The following is a 14,265-nucleotide window of genomic DNA, read 5'->3' as shown; positions in this document are numbered from 1 at the left end:
CAATGGGAAGCACCTGTTGTTAGACCCTGACCCACCCCAAAACTGTATAAAGGATCCTATTCAGAGGAATAAAGGTATGAGAATTCAGACAGAGTAATTCTGTCGTCTGAGAGCATCTGTCATAAGAGCTGTAACACTGCCGCTTAGGGAAGAAATCTGCTCTCCCAAAAATGCTGGCAGAAGCTCCCCACACCCCTCGCTGGCCAGTCAGCCTCCCAAAGGCTCAACCTGGCCCAACTCAGCACAGAACAACTGGTGCAGTGTCTTGGAGAAACTGCAGAGGCAGCAGCAGAGATGGAGACAGCTGCAGCAGCGAGGGCGGCAGAGGCAGTTCCCCCTCCCTGCTTGAGTTCTCTCCCCTCTACCTGACCCTCACACCTGGCCAGGCCAGACATGGCCTCCAGGACACGGGCCCACACCCTCGCTGATCCCCTGCCTAGGAAGCTGAGAGCCTGGCTTCAGTCTGCTTCTCAGCTGTAGAAGGGGCTTCCTCCTCTGCGCAGGGGCTCGGACTCCTCTTCAGAGATCTTACCACACAGTCTGTGCCTGATGCTTCAGCCTGAATTGTCCTCTAAGCCTCCACTGTGCTGCTGTGTCTCTATCCGCCCACTTACCTGCGTCAGAAACCCTGAAAAACAGGGTATGTCTGTATGTCTCTCTGTGTCTCTCTGTGTCTCTGTCTCCCTGACTCTGTCTCTGTCTCTCTCTGTCTGTCTCTCTCTGTGTCTCTCTCTGTGTGTCTCTGTGTCTCTGTCTCCCTGACTCTGTCTCTCTCTGTCTGTCTCTCTCTGTGTCTCTCTCTGTGTGTCTCTGTGTCTCTGTCTCCCTGACTCTGTCTCTGTCTCTGTCTCTCTGTCTGTCTCTCTGTGTCTCTGTGTCTCTGTCTCTGTGTCTCTGTCTCCCTGACTCTGTCTCTGTGTCTCTGTGTCTCTCTGTCTCTGTATCTCTCTCTCTCTCTCTCTCTCTCTCTCTCACACACACACACACACACACACACACACACACACACGATCATTCCATAGTGGACACTTTCAATAGACCAATATCTTCCTTGACAAATAAGGACATGATTATTTCAAAAAGACCATCCCAAGAGAATAGGTCACATTTGGCCTATTCGCCAGCCGACATACTTCCGTCCTCCCTCCCTCCTCTCATTCTTTTAAAGAATCTATGTCCTTCTGCAACTTTCTGTTCAGAACTGAGACTGCAGAGGCGTGCCTAGGCACAGCATTGGCCCCTTCCCTTGAGAGAAAGCACATCAGACGCACCTTTTACACCACTAAGACAGATCTCTTGACTGCAGCATCCAAGAGTTCTAATTCTTCCAGGAATTATAACCTGAGAACAATGTGTGCGTGTGTGTGTGTGTGTGTGTGTGTGTGTGTGTGTGTGTGTCTGTGTGTGTGAGTCTGTGTGTGTGTGAGTCTTTGTGTGTCTGTGTGTGTGAGTCTGTGTGTGTGTCTGTGTGTGTGCGAGTCTGTGTCTATGTGTGTGTGAGTCTGTGTGTCTGTGTGTGTGTGTGAGACTCTGTGTGTATGAGTCTGTGTGTTTGTGTCTGTGTGTTTGTGTCTGTGTGTGTCTGTGTGTGTGAGTCTGTGTGTCTGTGTGTGTGAGTCTGTGTGTGTCTGTGTGTGTGAGTCTGTGTGTGTGTGTCTGTGTGTGTGTGTGTGTGTCTGTGTGTGTGTGTCTGTGTGTGAGTCTGTGTGTGTGTGTGCGAGTCTGTGTGTTTGTGTCTGTGTGTGTGTGTCTGTGTGTGTATGTGTGAGTCTGTGTGTGTGTGTGTGTGTCTGTGTGTGTGAGTCTGTGTGTGTATGTGTGTGTGTCTGTGTCTCTGTGTGTTTGGGATTTATGGCTTGTCATCTGATTTTTTGCAGTGCTGAGTGGAGCAGGGTCTTAAACTTGAGGTTTAAGCTACTTGAGGGCTCTAACAAGAGTGGTGAAGGAGGCACAGAGGGAAGGAGAGGAGAGTCGGGGCTGGAGGGGGGAGCGGGCAAGGAGACTGGGGGAGGAAGCAAGGGGAGATGGAAAGGGGGAGGGAGGGGGAGAAAGAGTAGATAACAGGAAGGAAGGACAGAGCCAAGGAGAGAAGAAGGGCTGCTAGAAAAGAGATTGCTTCTGACATAAAGTAAGGCTCTACTTCCTGCTCCGTTTTTTTCCTTCTCCACACACACGCGCACGTGTGCACATACACACACGCACACACACACACACACCACACACACACCACTGCCTCAAGGTCAGGAAGACTCAATTTTGCAGCCGAGATGAGACGCTTCACTTCCCTGCTCCAGACTGGCCAACTCTGGGCTTTTTCCGCTTTGTTTTTATAAACTGAAGTGACTGGGAGTCAAGGTTGGAATTGATCCCACCTTTACAAATGACTGGCGAAATCGATGCTGCAGGAGCTTCCAAAATCCTGCGTTTTGCGGACCCAGCGCGGAACACTTTCTTTATCGCTAGTATTAAAGCGGGCATCGAGCCATCGGTCCTCTTTAACCGAGCTAATAGTTTCCCTCCTGACCCACAGGTTGAGTCACACACACCACTATCACTCCGTGTGCCAGCCAACAAATCCTTGCGCAGAGGGTAAGGCTGTCTGGGAAGCACACCAAGTTGGGCGTGGGGAGGTTGGAGGCTCCCACCATTCCTTGCTACCCCGTTCTCACGGGAAAAACACATGCCCCTTGGACATCCTGTAAGAACACTATACCAATGGTGAGGGTATAGCCCCTAATATCTGATGATTCCCCAAAGCAACTCCGCCTTTGATACCCTTGCATGAAGAATTAAATTTCAAAACACAAATTTTAGCTCGAGGCGTGATGATTGTAGCACCTGGGGGAGGCTAGGTGGGTCTGAATAAGTCACTTCTCGTCTTTTATCCTCTTGTTTTCTTAAACTGTTGTTGTCATTGCTATGGCTGCTATAGGATCATTGCGACAGTACTGGATGCTGAATCCAGGGCCTCAACCAGGCTACACAGAAAACACAGCACAAGCTAGGTCTTACCCCCAGCCCCTCCCTGGGGGATTCTAGGCAGGGGCTCTACCACTGAGCCACACCCCCCAGTCCCTCCCTGGGGGATTCTAGGCAGGAGCTCTACCACTGAGCCACACCCCCCAGTCCCTCCCTGGAGGATTCCAGGCAGGGGCTCTACTACTGAGCCACGCCCCCAGCCCCTCCCTGGGGGATTCTAGGCAGGGGCTCTACCACTGAGGCACGCCCCAGCCCCTCCCTGGGGGATTCTAGGCAGGGGATTCTCTACTGCTGAGCTACATCTCTAGCTGTGTCACATACTGTTTTGTTGTGAGCGTTTTCTTTCTTTATCCTTAATGGTTAAAAGCCTGGTTTCAAGTGGCTGTTAGATAATCTATTGTGTGAGCACGGCTTGACTTAACCAACCATTTGTCTATTGTTGAACACTCTCTCTCTAATTTTCCCCACTGGCTTATTAATAATAGAGAAATATGAATAGCCTTATTCATACATCTTTGTCCACCTCTCTGATTATTTTTGCAAGACAGATTCCTCAGCATTAAATCACTGTGTCAAAGACATAAACAATTTAAAAGACCATCATGTATATTGCCACAAAGCTTTTCAGAATTGGAATCAATTCATATTCCCATCAGCTACTCGGTGGAGAACTTCAATCTCTTCATTCACGGCTCGCCATTATGCTCTAGAATGTATCTCTTTACACACTCGATAGGATAAGAAGCTACCTTTGGTGTTGCCTGACTTTTTTTCTGGCCATTTATTTACTCAGTAGTTTGAGAGGTTTTAACTTATTTTAATTTTATTGTTGTATGAGGAGTGCAAATGCCCATGTGCCATAGTGCATATGTGTGTGTGCACATGTGAGCATGTGTGTACATACGTGTGCATGTGTGCACTTGCATGGGGCCATTCTCATTTAAACTAGCATACATGGGATGGCTGCCTTGGTACATGGATTCTAGGATCCAACTATCAATTCTCACAAAGGAAAATACTCTTTTCTTTTTAAAGTGGTGTGTGTGTATGTGTGTGTGTGCATGTGTATATGTGTGTGTATGTGTGTATGTGCATGTGTGCATGTGTGTGTGTGCATGCATGTATGTGTGCACGATCATGTGCACGCGTGCGCGTGTGTGTTTGTAAAGATCAGAGGTTAATGTTGTGGGCACAGTTAGTCTGTTTTCTCCTTCTAGCTTGTGGGATCTGAGGGTGTGACTCGAGTTACCAAGCTTGAGTGGCAGTCACTTTATATCCTGAGTCGTCTTGCCAGCTGTAATTTCTAAAACGCATCTATTATTTCATTTTGCACATCTCTCTTGGCATATTCTGTTTTTAAGTGTTTTATTTTTATCTTATGTTTTTATTTGTGTGTGTGTGTGTGTGTGTGTGTGTGTGTTTGTACCTGTGAGTTCAGTGTCCCTGGAGGTCAGCAGAATGCATTGGATTTCCTGGAACTGAAGTTACCAGCAGCTGTGGGCTGCCCAGCATGGGATCTGAGACTCACACTCCAGTCTTCTGCAATAGCCGCAAGCGCTCTTAACCTCTGAGCCATCCCTCCTGGCCCTCTTGTGATCACTTTTTGCAGTCCTGGTGACTGACACACACTGGGCAAGCACTCTATAATTGAGCTACATCCCCAGCCCTTTCTTCTGACTTTTTAGTTTGAAACCTAGTCTCGCTCAGTTGCCTGGGCTGGCCTTGAACTTACTCTGTAGCCCAGAGCAGGCCTTGAAATTGCAATGTTCTTCTCTGAGCTTCCGAAGTACCTGTTACTTCACGGAACTCTTACCACGTCTGGCTTAGAAGCATTTATATGTTTTAATTGATTGATTAGTCTTAGGAGTAACCCCATGGCTCACACGCAGAGGTCAGAAAACAACCTCAGGAGCCAGTTCTTCCCCATGTGGCTCTCCGGCTTGTCAGTAAGCATCCTTACATACCGATCTATCTCGCTGGCCCTTAAAGATACCTTTTTAAAATGAAGTAATACTAAAAGCCCTTTCTCCTCAGCATTTTTGCTGATATTTTCTCATTCCTCTTCTTGATGTTTTGCATGGGGAGGCTTGGGATATCCATGAACTGATGTATTGAGCTTTTCACTGTAGAAAGGTTCTCCATCCCTGCTATCAGGAGCTATGTGGGGTGGCTCAGTTGCTGTGCAACTATGAGTCGTGGGTTCAGACCCCCCCCAGTGCCCACAGAAAAGGCTGTGCAAGATGGGGTTCACCTGAGGAGACAGAGATAGAGGATCCCTGGGGATCCCTGGCCAGTGAACCTAGTCTAATTACAGAACTCCAGACTGAATGGCATTGTCTCTAGAAACACCTGAGTTGGCCTCTAGCCTTCGCAGGCACATATATGTGCAAGCACACCTGAGTGCACACACACACACACACAATCTATGTATCATGCCCTCACTGTTATAACTTACCACACCCCAAGAGCTGAAGCTTTAATTCCTCAGCAAGGAGCTTTAGGAGGAAGAAGCTATGGGAAAATGTTTGAGCCACATGTCACATCAGAATTGCCCCCCAAGCCCCCCACCCCCCCACCTCCCCACCCCTCACTCCCCCACCCCCCAGAACAGATAAACAGCCTCCTTCCAGGAATGGCTAAACAGGAACCTGTTCGCTACACAGACACACACACACACACACACACACACACCCTTTATATTTCCCTAGAGCAGGTTCAGGCCCACGCTCACTCAGCTCCTCATGCCTGTGTGGCAAGCATGTTGCCAGCTGAGGCATCTCCCAATCCCAGAAAAGGCGGAGTTGACACACACAGCCTAGACTTTCCCACTGACCCTTTTCCCACTCTTCTCAGACATTTGAAGCCAGTTAGAGAAGACAGGTAAACCCTGGTTCAATCTTTACTTCTTTCCTTTTATCAGTCCCTGGTCCCAAACCTAAGGTCTAGATTCTTGAGCTGAATATTTGTTTATTTACATACTTTCTCATTTCAACATTTGAGTGTGCACACGTGAATATTTACCCCTCCCTTCCACTTCAACTGCATTCCATAACACTCGGTAAGAACTGTTTCACTACTGGGAATTTTTTTTAAAATGCCCTATAATTATGAATCTTATTTCCTTGCGGAATCAAAAAAACTTATTATTGTTTTTGTTTTAATTTCTAAGCAAGTGGGTATTTTAAATGCTTAGCATCATTATGCCTGGTTTGCTTTGTGATCAGAAGATATGAACCCTGCAATTTCTGCTTTTTGAAATTTACTGTGTTTTTCCACAAAAGCCTGGTCTATGGCCAACTCTTTTGATAGATGCTTAATAAGGAACTGAATTCTCTAGATTGAAAAGTTCATAAAGCTATGCTAGAGGAAATGGAATAGAGGCCAATAAACCCACTCTTAATTATTTTATGTCTATCTACGTGTCTCTGTGTACATGTATCATGTGTGCAGGTTCACACGGAGGCCAAAAGATGGCGTCAGATCTCCTGAAGCCTTGTGAGTCCCACAACATGGATTCTGGGAACTGAGCTCAGATACTCTGGAAGAGCAATAAGTTCTCCTAACACTGTGCCATCGCTCTGACCCCTTTAATTGTTTCGGTACTTGGACATTAATCACTAGAAGGCAAAGATGCTTAGGGAGTTATATCTTCTCTCATGCGAGCTGATACTTTTTCTGTGTGTGTGTGTGTGTGTGTGTGTGTGTATGTGTGTGTGTGTGTCATATGTGCATGTATGCACTCAAGTGTTCCAAATATGAGCACACATGGAAGCTACAGAGGGAAGTTGGCCATCCTGGTCTATCACTCTCTTCCTTTAATTTCTTAAGACAGGGTCTCTCATTGGACCTGGAATTTGATTGACTGTCAGCAAGAGACCCAGCCATCCCCCTGTCTCTGCTCCAGTGGTGCGAGGGGTCACAGTTGCAACCATCCTTTCACATCAAATGAGGGCTCTCCCACTTGCACTGCAGCTCCTGCCGAGCCACCTCCCCCATTGCTTTCTGTTGTTAATAGCTGTGATTTGTAGGTTTTGATGCTGTTGACTACGCATTCTTTGCCAAAAACAGATGGTCTATTTGCACGGTTTGCCTCTACTGCTTCCAATGACATCCGCTGAGCTTTGCACACGTCGGTGCCCTGGGTGTTACTACTTTTGTCTACATTTGCACTACTTCCCCTGCTCTATTTTGTCATAATGGTTAAAAGAGGGACACTAAGAAGCGCAGTGATAAAAATGTGACTTGGGGTTAGCAAGGTGGGTCGGATGCTAATGCGTTTGCCATACAAGCTTGGATTCCCCGGAACCCACATAAACACGGAGTGAGTATGCTGGTCCACTGTAATTCCAGACACAGAAGGCAGAGACTGTAGATCCCCGTTGATTTAGGGAGACTAGGCATTTTAGTGAGCTCTTAATCTAAGAGGCTCTACCTCTCTGAAATAAGGTAGAAAAGCAACTGAAGATGATTCCCAACATCGACCTCAGGACTCCACGTGCACACACGTACACCCATATACACATATACGTGAGAGAAAAAAGTCCATCATTCACAGGAAGATAAAAGATATCATCTAGTACAGTCTTGTGTCTTCTGATAGGTTTCCCCTCCAGCTGCAAAGGTAATTAATATATTCTTCAATATCAGTGGAAAACAAGAAAGGCTATTTGAATCTCTCCTTTAGACAGAATTGAGAATAGTAGAGAAAGTCTTTGGTTTTGAGGAGAGTCCAAGAGAACTAACTCTTCATAATACAGCCTTGGTGGTGGTTGGTGAATACTAAGGAAAACAGGTAATTCAAAGTTAATGGTAGGAAAAAATGGTTGCCTCATCTGATTCTTTTTAAAGTATGGAAGGAAGCCAGAGCCCTCACATACTAGCAAGCATTGTCCACAGAGTCATATCCACCCCTTCATTGGCGGAATTCTAGCCAGGTATTCTACATCTAAGACATACACCAGCCCCTCACTGGGTGTCTTAGTCAGGATTTCTATTCCTGCACAAATAATGACCAAGAAGCAAATTGGGGAGGAAAGGGTTTATTCAGCTTACACTTCCACATTGCAGTTCATCACCAAAGGAAGTCAGGACTGGAACTCAAGCAGGTCAGGAAGCAGGAGCTGATGCAGAAGCCATGGAGGGATGTTCCTTACTGGCTTGCTTCCCCTGCCTTGCTCAGTCTGCTCTCTTATAGAACCCAAGACCACATGCCCAGAGATGGCACTACCCACAAGGGTCTCTCCCCCTTGATCACTAATTGAGAAAATGCCCAACAGCTGCATCTGATGGAGGCATATTCTCAACTGTAGTTCCTTTCTCTGTTATAACTTCAACTTGTGTCAAGTTGACACAAAACCAGCCAGTACAATGTGGATTTCTAAGGCAAGAGCTCTACCACTGAGCCACACCCACAGCCCCTCACTGGGGGATTCTAGGCAAGAGCTCTACCACTGAGCCACGCCCCCAGCCCCTCCATGAGGGATTCTAGGCAGGTGCTCTACTGCTAAGCCTACATTTCTATGACTTCATTAGGGGACTTTTGACAGGGACTATACTGCTAAATCAAGCCTACAGCTGTGAGTTATCTTTCAAATTCTATATAGTCTCCCTAATTCAGACCCTTGAGCCAACTGGATATTCATTGCATATAGAAGAATCCAAAGCAAATTTCTCAGTACTCGAAATGGAGTCTTTTCGCTATGGTGCAATTACAGTCTCACCAATCAAACCTAAACACAGAGCAGGGTGGCAGTAATTTATACATAGGAGAGGAACAATTTAGAATTTCTAGAAATGTCACTATGGCAACAAATTAAGAAAGTTAGCTACAATTTGTCATTCCTTAAAGTCATGCATATTACATTATCCTAATAATTTACGTAGTAATTACTTAACAAGCCCAAATGAGAGGCATAAGTAATCATGTGAGCCCCAGGCTGAATTGATGCCTGACTTAAGGAGTGGATGGCCTTGTCTCTTCTGTGAAATCATGTTACCTTCTTCTCATTAGACATTCAGCAAAATAGATGACCTATGCTTTCTTCGGGGTCAGATTTATAAAGGCAAAGTTCTCCCTACAGAGACAGTCACGGGAGCTCAACACCATGCCCTGTTCTTGCATGGACGGGGAGTCATTCACCAGTCAGAAGCGGAATATTTTTGCTTAAGCAGTGGTATTAATATTTGTCTGGTTCCGATCTTTAATGTAGTTACAATCAGCCATCTATGCCCACAGTTTCGAGAGCCGCAGATTCAGATCCAGATCTCTGAAACAGTTATATTTGATGGCAGCAATACTGGTGTACACCTGTCATCCCAGCTCTTGTGAGATTGAGGCAAAAGGATCTTCAGTTTGAGGCTAGTCTGAGCTATGTGGTGAGATTCTCAAAGCTTTGGGATTTTTTTAATCCCCTTTGTTCTAAGCACCAGAACACATCCATACTTTGTTTTCCTCTTTCTTCTCTCTTTTTCTGCACTTCCTTGGCTCCCTCATATACCTTTCCATTTCTTCCTTTGTTTCCTCCATCCCTCCCTCCCTCCTTCCCTCCTTCCCTCCCTCTTTCCCCTTCCTTCTCTTCCTTTCTATTTTTAAAGCATTCTTCTCTCTCTCTCTCTCTCTCTCTCTCTCTCTCTCTCTCTCTCTCTGTGTGTGTGTGTGTGTGTGTGTGCGTGTGCGTGTGCATGTGTGTGTGTGTGTGTGTGTGTGGTTTCATTTACTGTGAGAATCTCCATAAAATCCTGAACAGAAGGCCATGTGTGATTAACTTGTATTTAAAGGGTGTTTTCCCCTTCTACTGACAATATGAAGAGGGCAAGGAAAATGATGAACAGGTTAGAAGCAGACTGTGGGGAAAGACTAAAGAAATTATGGATATCTGCCTGGAGACAGAAGGCTGAGATGTAGTTAATTACAGTCTTCAAGTTAATGAAGCAATATTTTATAGGCAGTAGTAAGTGGCTGTAATTTTTTTTCACTCAAAGAACAAGATGACCTTATGTCACCAGACCATCTGTGTTTTAAGGGTTTTGAAGTTGGAGACCTAACTCCTAAAAAGGTTATAGAATAACCCTGAAGAGTTTTTTTTAAGAGTTTATCTTCTCTCTCTCTCTGTGTCTCTCTCTCTCTGTCTCTGTCTCTCTCTGTCTCTGTCTCTGTCTCTCTCTCTCTCTCTCTCTGTGTGTGTGTGTGTGTGTGTGTGTGTGTGTGTCCACTTATGTGTGGATATGTACACATGAGTGAAGGATATTGTGGAGTCCAGAAGAGTCCATCGGATCCCCCTAGAGCTGGAGTTACAAGTGATTGTGAGCTGATGTGGTGCTGGGGACTTAACTTGGGTGCTCTGCAAAAGCAACAAGTGGTCATAACCATTGAGCCATCTCTCCAAACCCTGGTTTTAGTTTTGGAATGTAGGTTTGAGTATATCTTATCAAACATGCTTAAGACCGGGAATGACTGGGTCCCAAACTTTTGAGGGTTTTAAAACAATTGCATGAGCTATCTTAGAGAAGAAACCTAAGTCTAAACATAAAATTCAGTGTGTGTGTGTGTGTGTGTGTCTTCACCTGCCCGTGCATGTGTAAGCAAGAGCCCAGGTGTGTGCAAGTATGTGTACACATCTGCACATTCATGGAGACAAGAGACTAACTTTAGGTTTCATTCTCAGATGTTCTTGCTTTCTTTTTTCTTTCGTTCTTCCCTTGTTCTTTCTTCCTTGAGACAGGATCTCTCACTGGCTGGAGTTTACCAAGAGGTTAGGCCGCCTGGCTGCCGAGCCCCTGGGATCTGCCTGTCCCCAGCACGGCAGTACTGGCATTGAAGGTATATACCACCATGCCTGGTTTATTCTTCTTGTGAACCAAACTCAGGCCATGCTACATGTTTGGCAATACTTTTCCAGATAAGCCACTTCCCGATGCCCACATACATAAACCCTCTGACCTATACCAAAGACATTGAAAATAGCAATATAAATCAATAGATGTTAACAGAATCTCCTCAAGGCTCCCAAAGAGGGCAACCAAGTCATTCCAAGACCAGATTTCGTGAGCAACAATCTCTCTCTGTCATTTGTTAAGCCTCATGAGATAGGTAGGATTATTTCTTGTACCTATAACCATGCACATCATCTTCCAGGAGAAAATATTTGGACCCATAGCTGTAGAGACTGTTGTTCACAGGCAGCAGCTGTCTGTATTGCCTGACGCCTGAGGTAAGGCAGAGTATTGTGTCTGAAGGGCACGGTGGGCCAGAAGTGTTCCCATCCTGCCAACTAGGAACAAGTTGAAAAAATGGCTTAGAGAGACAGAATAAGGACACATCTCTAGCGACCTCTCCGAAAGTTTTCAGCACCTCTCAGTAAGGTCATTAAATTATAATCCCATCAATAGGCCTGACTATCGATTAGGTCAGAGCCTCATGAACCAATCCCTTCTCAAAAAGTCCCATTAGCATGCAGTGGATCCTTAAATACACGAACCTTGGGTGTGGAGTTTATTTTACACTCTGTATTAGGAACCTTCCACAGCTGAGTGACGTGGGACCGAGGTGGACAGCATATTAGTGGCTGGAGGGGACAGATCAGCACTTACAAGCATATGCTGTTCTTCCAAAGGACTGAAGCTCAGTCCCAGTGCCTACATCACATAGCTCACAAGCACCTGTAATCCCAGCTTCAGGGGATCCACTGCGTCTGGCTTCCCTGAGCGCACACACTCTTGTTTGAAAGTGTATAGACATGTAACACACATAAGAGAAGAAATCCTTTTCTTCAAAGAATTCTAAGTATCAAAGAGTTTGGTGCAATTCTAATCCTTTCTAAGGACTTTGGACTGTTTACTTAAATGCAAGGTCTTAACCCCCACCCCCCACCCCCAAAACTTAACAAAAGATTAAAATGTTTAGTATGAGCCTGGGAGACGACTCAGCAGGTAAAAGCACTTTCCATCAAGCTAAATAACCTTAGTTTAATCTCTGGAACCCACATTGTTTCGATCATAAAAAGAAGTGTGAGGGAGGAATGCGGGGAAAGGGGTGCCTCAGCGGGCCCATGACGAGGCATCGCTTCCCCCTGAGGGACCAGCCACACAGCATAGAATAGAGTTTGTTCAGAGCATCAGGAAGGGAATTAAGAGAGTAGTAGAGGCAGAGAAAGGCAGAGAGGAGAGAAGTAGAGGCCGGCCATGACCACGTGGAGAGAGGGGAGAGAGAAGAGCCCAAGAGGGAAAAGAGAACAAGAGAGCAAGAGAGCCAAGAGGATAGGAGAGAGAGGAGGGGCAAGCGGCCGCTTTTATAGTGGTCCAGGTCTACCTGGCTGTTGCCAGGTAACTGTGGGGTCGGAGTCCAGACAGAGTAACAACACACTTAATGGAAGGAGAGAACTGACTCTCCAAGTTGTCACTGATGCCACAGGAACGCTCTGACGCATACCTGACCCCGCCCACCCCACCCCGACACACGCATAAATGTAAAAAAGAAAAATTCTAAAGCATAGTGGTAGATTTTTAATCCACGTTTATTAATGACGCTCTATCCACTTAAAGGACCTCCCCAACCCCACCCCTACCCGTTGACCACAGCTCTGTAATTTTTAAGTAGAAATCCTCTTAAAGAGAGGTCAAGCCAGCAATGGTGAGTTACAATTGGAGACTTCATTCACAAACACTGACCTCCTCCCAGGGGAGCCCGCCAGAGTCCTTGATAAACCGGGGCTCTACTCCAGCCCAAAAATGCAACTGGAATGTGGTGTACTGGCACCAGAAAGAGGGCACACTGGAAATTCATGCTCTGAGTCCTGAGGAAACAACTAGTTTACTGAAAAGGGGAAGTCTCTTGCATTTCCTCAACTTAACATCCTCCATCCAGCAAGGCTCCACCTAGTAGAGGTTCCAGAAACACTCCAAACAGCGCCACCTACTGGACACCAAGTGAAGGGTTCTAATAAGCCCCAGCACAGCAAGCTTGGCAAACATGGCGCTCGCTTGCTCGCTCCCACGCTCGCTCCCACGTCTCACCCTCTCTCCCATCCCCTCTCCCTTTGCTAAGCCATAAAATTCCCTTCCTTAGACTTTTCCACATTTCTAAAGCTACCACCAAAGTCTATTCCCTTATTTGGCCACCTTATGACCAAGGTCCAGCAATCAAAAATATCCCCATTTGGCTACCCTAATAAACATTCCAAACCAGAACTTACCAACACATTCTAGCTCATTCTCACACAGACCTCCCTGCTTTTCCTCTTAAAATTATTCCACAAAGCTATGTGCTGCTGTTTCTCCCTGATTCAGATTCAGCCGCCTTTCTCTTTGCCTTGCTTAATAAAGGATGTCTTCATGTGGGAAATTGGTGTTTGGGTTTAGTTTGTGCCTAATAGGGCTCCAGAGAAGAGAGCTCTTGGTGGGTCCCTTCACCAAGAATTCAAGATTATTAACCTATGGGCAAGGACATTTCATAATCAAACAATCATAATGATGTTGCCACAACATCTGGTAGTGCCTGTAACTTAATTTTCCTATGTTTGAGACTTTGCGTGGGGTTTTCTATATTGGCTGTACTAATTTTCTGTTCCCACCAATAGGGTGCAAGGATTTCTTTTTCTTTGCAAACAGTGGTTGTTGTTTTGTCTTCTTAAAGGAATCATTCTTTAGAACGGCCAGGGATAAGAAATCCTGATGTGGGCTGTGGAGATACCTCGATAAAGTGCTTGTTGAAAATCTGAATCTGATCCCCAGAACCCACACACGAAAGCAGCACGTGGTAGTGGGTGCCTGTAATCCCCAGCTCTGGGGTGGGAAGAGCAGGCGGCCCCTGGGACTCACTTGAATGAGTTCCAAGCCAGGGAGATTCCCTGGCTGTGTGAGTGTGAGCGTCTGTGTGTGAGTGTGTGTGTGTGAGAGAGAGTCTGTGCGTGTGAGTGTGAATGTGTGTGTGTGTGTGAGAGTGTGTGTGTGTGTGTGTGATTGAGAGACAGGCAGAGAGAGAGAGAGAGAGAGAGAGAGAGAGAGAGAGAGAGAGAGAGAGAAGAAAATCAAAGTGGACATTATCCTAAGGAATTAAACCAAGGTTGTTCAGTGGCCCATACAGGCATACGCATGGACATGTACTCTCTCACACACACACACACACACATACACACACACGTCACAGAGACTCACTTCCCCAAGAGTGAAACACTAGAGAAGGGAAGCCTGTGCACAATTCAAGGATTAGATCATCGACAGGACAGGAGAAGTTGGTGGGAAAACGGGAACCTTGGCAGTGAGAAGTATTGGCAAAACTAAAAGTGGGAA

This window comes from Apodemus sylvaticus, chromosome 22 (genome assembly GCF_947179515.1).
Source record: "Apodemus sylvaticus chromosome 22, mApoSyl1.1, whole genome shotgun sequence".
In the NCBI taxonomy this organism is placed as follows: domain Eukaryota; kingdom Metazoa; phylum Chordata; class Mammalia; order Rodentia; family Muridae; genus Apodemus; species Apodemus sylvaticus.
Note: the sequence above shows the minus strand (reverse complement) of the source record.